The 12081-nt window shown below is 45.3% G+C and overlaps 1 protein-coding gene across 1 annotated transcript in view; it reads left to right on the forward strand.

Moving 5' to 3' along the window:
• Positions 1-474: 474 nt before the first annotated feature.
• FAM160A1 (family with sequence similarity 160 member A1) overlaps positions 475-12081 on the forward strand; it is a 185741-nt gene continuing 174134 nt past the window's right edge. Inside the window, exon 1 of the mRNA XM_038755011.1 lies at positions 475-533. The gene's annotated coding sequence lies outside the window, so the exon portion shown is untranslated. The remainder of the gene's footprint in view (positions 534-12081) is intronic.

Consider the following 12081-nt stretch of genomic DNA (forward strand, 5'->3'; position numbering starts at 1 on the left):
GATGATAGGGAAGTGGAGGGAGGCTGCGGGAGCTTTAGGGAAGAGGCGGGGAGGTGGCGGAAGGTTGCGGGAGCGTCTGGGAAGTTAGGGGAGAGGCGGGGAGGTGTCGGGAAACTGCGGGAGCGGCCGGGAAGTTAGGGACGAGGTGGGGAGGTGCCGGGAAACCCCGGGAGCGGCCGGGAAGTTGGGGGAGGTGTCGGGAAGCGGGCGGGAAGTTTGGGAGGCGGTGCAGAGGCCTAGAGACACCTACTCCGGCCCGCCTGTCTCCGAGCCGGCTGGACAGGTTACTGGAGCTCCGCCCGCTCGGCCTCCCCGGGCCGGGGGCGGGACAGCCGGGGCGGAACACGGCCACGGCCTCCTCCTCCTCCTCCTCCCCTTCCTCCCCCCCCAGCAGAGGGGCTGGGGGGTCGGTGCCCCCTCTGTGCCCTCTCTGTGCCCACCCGGACTCCTCCTCCTCCTCCGCCCGGGGACCCGCCAAGCCACCGCCGAAACCCGGCCCAGCTGGTTGGACGCCCCCCTCCCTGCCCAGCCAGGTACGATGATGATTCATTCACTCCGTCGGATTGATTGAGCGCTTACTATGTGCAGAGCACTGCACTAAGCGCTTGGGAGCAGCGTGGCCCCACGGAAGGAGCACGGCCTTTGGAGTCAGAGGGCATGGGTTCAAATCCCGGCGCCGCCAATTGTCAGCCGTGCGACTTGGGGCGAGTCACTCGACTTCTCTGGGCCTCAGTTACTTCGTCTGTGAAATGGGGATTAAGACCGGGAGCCCCCACCGTGGGGCGGCCTGATCACCATGTAACCTCCCCAGCGCTTAGAACAGTGCTTTGCACATAGTAAGCGCTTAATAAATGCCATTATATATATATGTATATCTCTATATACCTCTACATATCTCTATATGTTGCCGACTTGTGTGTGTATATATGTATATGTACTCTATTTATTTATTTTACTTGTACATATCTATTCTATTTATTTTATTTTGTTAGTATGTTTGGTTTTGTTCTCTGTCTCCCCCTTTTAGACTGTGAGCCCACTGTTGGGTAGGGACTGTCTCTAGATGTTGCCAACTTGGACTTCCCAAGCGCTTAGTACAGTGCTCTGCACACAGTAAGCGCTCAATAAATACGATTGATGATGATGATGTATATATGTAGATACATATCTATCTATCTATCTATACACACACACACACACAAGTCGGCAACATATAGAGACGGTCCCTACCCAACAACGGGCTCATTCATTCAATCAATCGTATTTATTGAGCGCTTACTGTGTGCAGAGCACTGTACTAAGCGCTTGGGAAGTACAAGTCGGCAACATATAGAGACGGTCCCTACCCAACAACGGGCTCATTCATTCAGTCGTATTTATTGAGCGCTTACTGTGTGCAGAGCACTGTACTAAGCGCTTGGGAAGTACAAGTCGGTAACATATAGAGACGGTCCCTACCCAACAACGGGCTCATTCATTCAGTCGTATTTATTGAGCGCTTACTGTGTGCAGAGCACTGTACTAAGCGCTTGGGAAGTACAAGTCGGTAACATATAGAGACGGTCCCTACCCAACAACGGGCTCATTCATTCATTCATTCAATCGTATTTATTGAGCGCTTACTGTGTGCAGAGCACTGTACTAAGCGCTTGGGAAGTACAAGTCGGCAACATGTAGAGACGGTCCCTACCCAACAGTGGGCTCACAGTCTAGAAGGCGGGGAGACAGACAACAAAACAAAACATAAGTAGCAGCGTGGCTCAGTGGAAAGAGCCCGGGCTTGGGAGTCAGAGGTCATGGGTTCTAATCCCGGCCCCCCCACATATCTCCTTTGTGACCCTGGGCAAGTCACTTAACTTCTCTGAGCCTCAGTTACCTCATCTGTAAAATGAGGATTAAGACTGGGAGCCCCACGTGGGACGTCACCACCTTGTATCCCCCCCAGCGCTTAGAACAATGCTTGACACATAGTAAGCGCTTAACAAATGCCATAATTATTATTATTATTATGTAGGCAGGTGTCAAAATCGTCAGAACAAATAGAATTAAAGCCATATGCACAATGATGATGATGGTATTTAAGAGCTTACTATGTGCCAAGCACTGTTCTAAGCGCTGGGGGGAATACAGGGTCATCAGATTGTTCCACGTGGGGCTCACAGTCTTCATCCCCATTTGACTCTGAGGCCCAGAGAAGTGAAGTGAGTTGCCCAAAGTCACACAGCCGACAAGTGTCGGAGGCGGGATTCGAACCCACGACCTCTGACTCCCAAGCCCGGCCCACCTGGGCTCCCTCCCGGGGCGGGCACAGCCCGCTAGGCCCCCACTTCTGTCTGCTCCGGAAACCCCACGTGCTAGCCGCCCCGCCTCACCCTGCTTGGCCAAGGGACAACATCATCATCATGGTATTTGTTAAGCCTGACTAATCAATCAATCAGTCATATTTATTGAGCGCTTACTGTGTGCAGAGCACTGTACTAAGCACTTAGGAAGTACAAGTTGGCAACATATAGAGACAGTCCCTACCCAACAGTGGGCTCACAGTCTAAAACTTGCCAAGCACTGTTCTAAATGCTGGGGTAATAATAATAATAGCATTTATTAAGTGCTTATTATGTGCAAAGCATCATCATCATCAATCGTATTTATTGAGCGCTTACTATGTGCAGAGCACTGTACTAAGCGCTTGGGAAGTACAAATTGGCAACATATAGAGACAGTCCCTACCCAACAGTGGGCTCACAGTCTAAAAGGGGGAGACACTATTCTAATCACTGGGGGTGGGGGGGTTTACAAGGAGATCAGGTTGTCCCACGGGGGGCTCACAGTCTTCATCCCCATTTTACAGATGAGGTAACTGAGGATCAGAGTAGTTAAGTGACTTGCTCAAAGTCACACAGCTGGCAAGTGGCAGAGGCGGGATTAGAATCCATGACATCCTGAATTCCAGGCCCGTGCTCTAGCCACTAGGCCATGCTGCTTCTCAGCAAGTGGGAAAAGAACAAAGGAACCGGGCAGGAGCTGGGAATAACGCGGGGTGAGGGGGGCGATCCTTGCCTTCCAACCGCCCCCTGGGGTCGGAGGACCGGGAGATTTTTATAATAGTGATGATGGTATTTGTTAAGCACTTACTATGCGGCAAGCACTGTTCTAAGCGTTAGGGTAGATAAAAGGTTATCAGGTTGTCCCACGTGGGGCTCACAGTCTTAATCTCCATTTTACCTATGAGGTAATTGAGGCATGGAGAAGTTAAGTGACGTGCCCGGAGTCACACAGCTGATAAGTGGCAGAGCAGGATTAGAACCCACGACCTCTGACTCCTAAGCCCATGCTCTTTCCATTAAACCGCCCTGCCCCAGGCATGAAGGGAGGAGCCATTTATGGGGTCTGTAACCCTGACCTGATTGCACGGGCTGATGGAAAAGGGTCAAACTTTCTCGAGATACCTTTACCCATAGTAATAATTGTATTTGTTAAGCACTTACTATGTGCCAGGCACTGTACTAAGCGCTGAGGCGTAGACAAGCAAATTGGGTTGGACACAGTCCCTATCCCAGGTTGAGCTCACAGTCTCAATCCTCATTTGACAGATCAGGGAACTGAGGCTCAGAGAAGTGAAGTGACTTCAGGTCACACAGCAGGCAATTGGTGGAGTCAGGATTAGAACCCATGACCTTCTGACTCTCAGGACTGTGCTCTATCTAAGCCATGCCGCTTCTCTACCAATTGAATGAACGTTTTGTTCCCGGTTAGCTGAGGCCGTTCCACTCTCCCGTTGGGCGGGTAAAGTGACTGTCCTGCCCTGTTGGTTTGCTAAGGTCTGCGGCTTTCAGCCAGAGGTGGAAACTGTTTCGCTTTTAACTCAGGGAGCTGTGTGAACGTGAATGATGATTAAGCCTATTTCCAGGCCAGCTTCTTCCAAACAGATCCAGTCACCATCCCTTGCTGGATCTGTCCTGAGAAGATATTCAGGGAAAGGAGGGAAACTAGGCTCTCCAAGAGGAGGGGGCAAGAACAAAGTCCGTGGAGCAATCGGCCCCAAATAATTTTTCCATTTCCCCAAGTGATTGGCTCGACTCTTTGGCCTTCGCCTGGAATTGCTGTGCTACCAAATTCATCTTATTAGGAAGCTAGCTGCCCTCGACCAATAGCCACAGGAGTGCTGATGAAATTATATAGGTCATTGAGAACAATTCCAGCTTAATCGCCTTTATCCTTTTGATTAACGGAAAGAAAGATTTCCTCCCCCTAATGCTCCATACCTGTTTTGCCCGGGTAACCTGCTGGCCCTTAACCACACGAGGTTCCAGTACAGGGTGTCCTTGAAAGAGATCAAATCTAGAACAAAGCGGAACCAATGAAAGGGTCCCTTAAATCGAAGTCGGAGCTCTACTTGGATCCCACAGACATCTTTTCTTTACAAAACGCTTGATCTCGAAGTTTTACCAGAAACTTCTATCATCATTTTTAAGCCACCAAGAAGTATCATTTTCACTGCTCTGATAGTGTAGGGCCCCAGCTAGGAAGAATTGGGAGAGAAGGTTGGCGGGTGTGGAGGGGGAAGAAGGGGATAGGAAAAAATACGGGTGAATAAATATGAGTAGAGAGGACATCCTCGAGAGCACAGATCATGTCTACCAACTCTAATGTACTCTCCCAAAGTGCTTAGTACAGTGGTCTGCCTATAGAAAGTGTTCAGTAAACATTATTGAGTTATTATTAGCTGTCACAAAAAGCCTCTCTCATCAGCAGAACATTATCTGCCAATGACCTAACTCATTCTCCTCAGTGTAAACTCCTTGTGGTCAGGGAACATGTCACTCCATTTTTCTGAACTCCCAAAGCACCTAGTACAGTGGACCCAGTGGATGCTCAATTACTACGACTACTACTTCTCCCACTAAGGGTTTCCTGGACAAGTTAGATGCTGCTTTAGCGTCAGGGTCAGTATGATCCTTTTTTAAGCATGCCATGGGATTTTTAAGATATGTTCCTTTCACTAAGTACCGTTGTCAAAAGAGATTGGCTGCCAGCCTAGGATTGGGAGGGGTGTGTTTTTGAAATGGCAACATGCAGTGCCACGTGGAAGTTCAGTTTCATTCCTTCCTGTTTTTGAGCTTCCAAATTGGTAGAGGATATAAATGCTGCCTTTTTCGACTCCTGGCAAGAGTTGACTTCAAAAGAAAGACCAAACTAGCACATGCATATCACACTTTCACTGCACTAGTGTAATTCATGAGGACCACCTACTTGCAATATTTTCCCCCAGAGGTTTCTCAGACTGCGTCAGGAGATAATAATAATGATGGCATTTATTAAGCGCTCACTATGTGTAAAGCACTGAGTTTAGCCGGACACTTGCTTTGTCTGCTCCTCGATCCATTCAAGCTTCTGACTTTGTAGTTTTTAGTTTCTGATGGCTGGGTAAGGCGGGGTGTACTAACACCTCGCATTTCTCTATGCACCCTTTGCTAGAGTCATCATCATCAGTGGTATTCATTCATTCATTCAATTGTATATATTGAGCACTTACTGTGTGCAGAGCCCTGTACTAAGTGCTTGGAAAGTACAGTTCAGCAACAGAGAGCCAATCCCTGCCCACACTGGGTTTATTTATTGAGTGCTTACTGTGTGCAGAGCACTGAACTAATCACTTGGGAGATTACAATACAACATAGTTGGTAGACATGTTCCCTGCCCATAATGAGCTTACAGCCTAGAGGGGGAGACAGACATTAATATAAGTAATTTATGATATATAAATAGTTATGTTCATAAGTTCTGAGGGGCTGAGGCTGGGGCAAATATCAAATGCCCAAAGGTCACAGCCCCAAGGGCATAGATGACACAAAAGGGAGAGGAAGCCCAGGGAAAAGAGGGCTTAATTGGGGGAGGGCTCTTGGAGATGCGACCTTAATTCCGGCCTCTGACAGGTCCTTGGTTAGTGTGGGGTGTTTGATTGGAAAAAGTATTGTTTCACCTGTTATTCCAAGTTGAGAAAGTGTTCTCAGAGCTCTTGTTGAAAAGCAGTTGAAGGAAATGCCGATTCAATTTCCCTGGCTTTTCATTTGGACTCCTGAGACTCTCAGGGGGGTCTCCAGTTGAAAAACAAAATGGTTTTCTTGTTTTTGATTGCACTTTAATGATCTTACATAGGGAGATAAATTGAGGGATCGTGTATTTGTATATTCCTCAGGGCAGGAATGTGTGAGATACTATTTTGCTTTGTAGATTTCTCACCCCATCTGTTAATTGCCACCTAATTTATATGAAAATGTGGGCTTTGTTCTAAATAAGTGGGAGGGAGGGCTCGTTTCATCACTGCAGTGTAGCCTTTTACCAGTATATTCAATAAAAATACTAATGCACACTAAACTTGAAATACTTATACACTCCTCTAGACTGTATGGTCTTTTTGGGCAGGGAATGTCTTCCACTTTATGTTGTACTCTCCCAAGTGCTTAGCTGAGTGCTCTACGCCCAGTGATTGATTGATTGATTGATGAATAAGCTCTCTCAACATTGGGTGCAAGGATGATTGATGCTATGGATCAATTCATCAAACACTCAGATTCTTTCTAGATTTTATTCACTGTTTTTTTCCCAAGAGAAGGTAATTGATGCAGCTGCGAAAAAATTCTCTGCACTTATCAGAATAATTTCTAATTAACTTTTATGGGACACAGGTTTTATTTTATTTTTAATTTTCCCCAAGAACTTTTTCTAGGACATGCCATTAAGGAGTTCAGAGCTATCAGTCGGAAATGCAGAGAGCATTGTGGGTATGAGTTTAACCTATTCTTTCTCTATTTGTCAGAGTTTTCATTACAGGCTGTTTAGACATAACATTTTTAGGATAGTCTAGAGGGCAAGTTTTCCATTCAGTGGGAGAAAATATGAAGTTAGTCACTCCAAATCTAGCATAAGAATACTAGTACAGTACTCTGCACCCAGTAAACGCTCAATAAATACGACGGAATGAATGAATAAGTAGAATGATCTTTAGTCACCGAGTCTCCTGTGGGATAAGGCCTGCATGACTTTGCACCTACCTCAGTGCTTGGCCCATAGTTAGCACTCAACAAACACCACATTTGCACGGCCTAGCAGATAGAACACACACTAGGCTCTACTCCTGACTGCCACTTGTCTGCTGCCTGATTTTAGGTATGTCACTTATCTGCCTGGTTCTTCTGCAAAATGGGGATTAAATAACTACTTTCACTTCCTCCTAGATTGTGAGCCCCTATTGTCCTGCCTGATCATCCTAACTGTATCTGCCCCAGTGCTTAGTATTGTGCTTGGCACATAATAAATGCTCAATGAATATCACTAATGAGCCCACTGTTGGGGTAGGGACTGTCTCTATATGTTGCCAACTTGTACTTCCCAAGCGCTTAGTACAGTGCTCTGCACACAGTAAGCGCTCAATAAATATGATTGATTTATAAAGAGAAGCAGCATGGTCTAGTGGAAAGAGCAGGGGCCTAAGAGTCAGAGGACCTGGGTTCTAATCCTGACTGCCAATTGCTTGCTGTGTGGCCTTGGGCAAGCCACTTAATTTATTTATGCCTCAGTTTCCTTAACTGTAAAATGGGGGATTAAATCCTGCTCTCTCCTACTTTCTAGACTGTGAGCCCGCTGTTGGGTAGGGACCGTCTCTATATGTTGCCGACTTGTACTTCCCAAGCGCTTAGTACAGTGCTGTGCACACAGTAAGCGCTCAATAAATATGATTGAATGGAATACTTAGACTGTGAGCCCCATGTGGGACAGGGACTTTATATAGTTTATATCTATCCCAGAGCTTAGAACAGTGCTTGACATAGGAAGTGCTTAACAAATACCACAAAAAATTCGCATTTTAGAATAATTTTTCAAATCCGATGTCCCATTACTGCTTTTACTTGTATAATTGCCCCACTTCTTAGCATAATTTTTGCACTCTCAAAAAAGGGGAGGGGAGATTCAGGGAATCAAGTCTAGCAATAAGGGGAGAAGGAAGAAGATAAGAGTGCTGGAGAATACTTCATTGCACTCTCCCAAGTGCTGGTTTAGTGAATTAACTCCCCTCACTCCCCCATGCTGTACTGGTCACACACCTCCCCTGGTTCTACATTCTCAGTGAATTAACTCTTCTCACTTGCTTTGTCTTGTTCTGACCTTTCTGCTCCTTCACATTCCCCCTACAAATCCGAAGACTTGTTCATCACTCCCTAAAATTATGTGCTATAAAAATTATCTTGGGTTTTCTCCTCAAAAGTGAGATTAAGCAATTATATGAGTAAATATGGGTAGTTTTTAGTTTTCAAAAATCAGAGGTTGCATAAGAAAATACATGGAATGTTCTGTATGCACTTGGAAAGTGCTTTATGCATCAAAAGATATCCATTAGGTAAATTATCTCTTTAAAAATCTGGTCAGAACTGTATTACAGTTGTGTGATAGACCCAGATAAACCTGTTTAATTACAGACACCAGCCAAGTGTTTACGGAAAATCTAACAAAAGGCCTCTATAAGCCTTGACTTGCTTCTTGAATTACAAATTAGTTGTTATTTATTTAAGATTTGTGTATTTATATATTTAGTACTCATATTGAATCAAATAGATGGCTGGCAGCAGGGTGACCCATTCTGTCTCCTCCATACTTTCACACATTGCCTGTTTTGTTTACTGTGTGGCTGCTGGAGTGTTTGTATTTGCTTCTTGTTTTTGTAAATGGAAAAGAACAAATCCTTAACAATAACCGAGCTACAGATCCAAGAAAAACTGTTAAAATGTCTAGTCTGTAAGTGTTTCCACAGTTGCTGGCTGCATCTAGTCACTCTGTCTCTTTCCTCATATTGACTCTGGGTCATTATTTAAAGATATCCTGTGTTAGTTTGTCATTACTGAGTGATCCTTCCTTCTATCACAATAAATCCAATGAATAGTGGATTTCCAACTCTTTTCTGACTCAGTTTGATATCCTTTAAGACTTACTGGGCCAAGACTATTTGTAGCGATTGTGGAATCTTTAAAGCCCTTAGCTGGCTTTCACACTGTCTCCTGCAGTTAGTCTTGGTTCCATAGCTGCTCTCCCTCTCTCTGACTTTAGCTCTGTCTTTGTACCCTTCACTCTTTCTTCCTTAGTGTCTGGCCTATTTTCATTCTTTCCAACAACCTGTGTGGCCCTACTATGCTCTCTTTATACTTCTGGTATAAAGCTCAGAGAGAAGGTAAGTGAATACATAAGGAAAATATTAGAGAACAATGAAGGGATGACAGGGATATTGTTCCTAGCTTTTTTTTTTTCGAGGAGGGTCAGAAAGTTATGGTATTTAAACGCCTAGAATGTGCCATATACCATACTAAGCATGGGGTAGATGCAAGCTAATCAGGTGGCCACAGCCCCTGACCCACATAGGGCTCACAGTCTTAATCCTCATTTTACAGATGTGATGCTCAGAGAAGTTATTTGCCCAAAGTCCCACAGCAGACAAGTGGCGTGGCTCAGTGGAAAGAGCATGGGCTTTGGAGTTGGAGGTCGTGTGTTCAAATCCTGGCTCCGCCACTTGTCAGCTGTGTGACTTTGGGCATGTCACTTAACTTCTCCGTGCCTCAGTTACCTCATCTGGAAAATGGGGATTAAGACTTTGAGCCCCACGTGGGACAACCTGATAACCTTGTATCCCTCCCCCCCCCCCCCAGCATTTAAAACAGTGCTTTGCACATAGTAAACTCTTAATAAATGCCATTGCTATTATTATAAGTGGCAGAGCTGGGATTAGAACCCAGGTCCTTCTGACGCCCAGGCCCATACTATGTCCACTAGGCCATGCTGCTTCTTGTTCAATATCAGCTCACTAATTACAGATGATGATGAAGCAGTCTGAAAGTAAATTGCATGCCCCTGGGTAACAAATTCAAATGGATGTGACTCAAATGAAACTTAGGGACTGTGCTTACTTACTCTTTTGGACTCACCCAGATGCATAGTACAGTGCTCTGCACACAGTAAGTACTCAATAAATACTACTGATTGAATGATCTTAGTTACTCTTATTAGCTCCAAAGCCTCTCCCTTTCCTACCTCTGCATCAACATTGATCAGTAACTACCACTAGGCAGCTTGGATGGTTGCCTCAGGGCCCTGGAGACTTTCAAGGGTCCATTTTATTATGGTTATGCATCCATCGGCAATCCTTGGAGCCCCTTAAAGGGCTTTGTATTTCTCCTTTAGCCCCCAGTCTGTGAAACTCACTCTTTTCACCCCTGCCTATATTGATGAGAAAGTGTGTGCAAGCTACTCAGGATTCAGACCATTTCAGCAACAACTTCTCCAGAAAGCAGCCCTTAATGCTTATAGGAGTAAAGGAGTTCAGGGAAGGGATCAGAGCTAGGTTAATAAGAGTGGGAGAGGAAAGAGTAGAATGTGCATGGCGGTGATGGTATGATTATAGTGTTTTTTTCTGTATGTATTAAGTGCCAAACAATGTACTAAAGGCTAGGATAATCAGATGGGACACAATCCCTTGTCCCACATGAAGCTCACAGTTTAAGGGTATGTTAGAAGCAGGTCAGAGTTCCCCCAGGCATCTTATTGCAGCATGGCTCAGTGGAAAGAGCCCGGACTTCAGAGTCAGAGGTCATGGGTTTGAATCCCGGCTCGGCCTCATGCCTGCTGTGGGACTTGGCGCAAGTCACTTAACTTCTCTGAGCCTCAGTTCCCTCACCTGTAAAATGGGGATGAAGACTGTGAGCCCCACGTGGGACAACCTGATTACTTTCTATCTATCTCAGTGCTTAGAACAGTGCTTGGCACATAGTAAGCACTTAACACATGCCATCATTATTATTATTATTATTATTATTGCACTGCTCGGCAACTAAATCATCATCATCATCAATCGTATTTATTGAGCGCTTACTATGTGCAGAGCACTGTACTAAGCGCTTGGGAAGTACAAATTGGTAACATATAGAGACAGTCCCTACCCAACAGTGGGCTCACAGTCTAAAAGGGGAAGACAGAGAACAAAACCAAACATACTAACAAAATAAAATAAATAGAATAGATATGTACAAGTAAAATAAATAGAGTAATAAATATGTACAAACATATATACATATATACAGGTGCTGTGGGGAAGGGAAGCGTGGCTCACTGGAAAGAGCCCGGGCTTTGGAGTCAGAGGTCATGGGTTCAAATCTCAGCTCCGCCAACTGTCAGCTGTGTGACTTTGGGCAAGTCACCTCACTTCTCTGTGCCTCAGTTCCCCCATCTGTCAAATGGGGATGAAGACTGGGAGCCCCCCCGTGGGACAACCTGATCACCTTGCAACCTCCCCAGCACTTAGAACAGTGCTTTGCACATAGTAAGCACTTAATAAATGCTATCATTATTATTATGAGAGAAGGAGGTATTACTAAATGCAGGAATGGGTGGCCTGGTCTGTTCTGGCCCTCTAATGGCACTGCTTCTGTTTCTTAGGAAAGCCAGCTTGACACACCTAATAATCAAGTGCAGAACAGGAAGTGCCATCTCGGGTCCAACACCTCATTCAGTTGTGTTTATTGAGCGCTTACTGTTTGCCGAGCACTGTACTAAGCGCTTGGGAGAGTATAACACAACAATATGTCTATCGAACAGTCCCAGGGCAACTGTTCAATAAGGCCACAGGAAAGTGCAGTTCATTGATGCTCTTTTAGATTTAGTATGATCTGGAAAGAAAATCAATGGAAACAGAAACATAGGTGGAGTCTTGAGTTCTCCACAAGAGAGAGAGGGATTGGGAACGTCCATAGGTGAAGGCACTGGGTCCCATCTGATTAACTTAAAATGGGGGTCACAAATCTGTTCTCCCTCCACCTTAGACTGTGAGCCCCAGTGAGACAGGGACTAGATCAGATCTCTTTATTCTATATTCTATATCTACCCTAGGGTTTAGCACCATGCTTGACACATAAGTGCTTACAAATACCATAATAACTATTGTTGTTAACTTGCATCTATCCCAGAGTCTAACTCAATAATTGACATATAGTAAGCCTTTAGTTAAAGAAGTAATGACTTGGTTCTCTGCATAAAGAACCTCTG

The sequence above is a fragment of the Tachyglossus aculeatus genome, chromosome 12 (genome assembly GCF_015852505.1).
Source record: "Tachyglossus aculeatus isolate mTacAcu1 chromosome 12, mTacAcu1.pri, whole genome shotgun sequence".
Lineage (NCBI taxonomy): Eukaryota > Metazoa > Chordata > Mammalia > Monotremata > Tachyglossidae > Tachyglossus > Tachyglossus aculeatus.